We start from the raw sequence: 236 nt of genomic DNA, 5'->3' as shown, positions 1-236 counted from the left end.
ATTCTATAGACTAGGCAAACTGCAGCAAACAGAGAAGCAGTGGGTTCTTTTATATCAAAATACCAAACACCAGGGCCGGCCCGGTGGCGCACTGGATAGTGCGCCGCTTGGGAAGCGCGGCGGCGCTCCCGTCCGAGGGTTCGGATCCCACATACAGACTGGTTCCCGCTCACTGGCTGAGTGAGGCGTGGGAGCAACACCGAGGGGTGCCATCCCGTTGCCGGTCCCCCGTCTGG

The sequence above is a fragment of the Galeopterus variegatus genome, unplaced genomic scaffold (genome assembly GCF_000696425.1).
Source record: "Galeopterus variegatus unplaced genomic scaffold, G_variegatus-3.0.2 Scaffold8163, whole genome shotgun sequence".
NCBI classification, from domain to species: domain Eukaryota; kingdom Metazoa; phylum Chordata; class Mammalia; order Dermoptera; family Cynocephalidae; genus Galeopterus; species Galeopterus variegatus.
Note: the sequence above shows the minus strand (reverse complement) of the source record.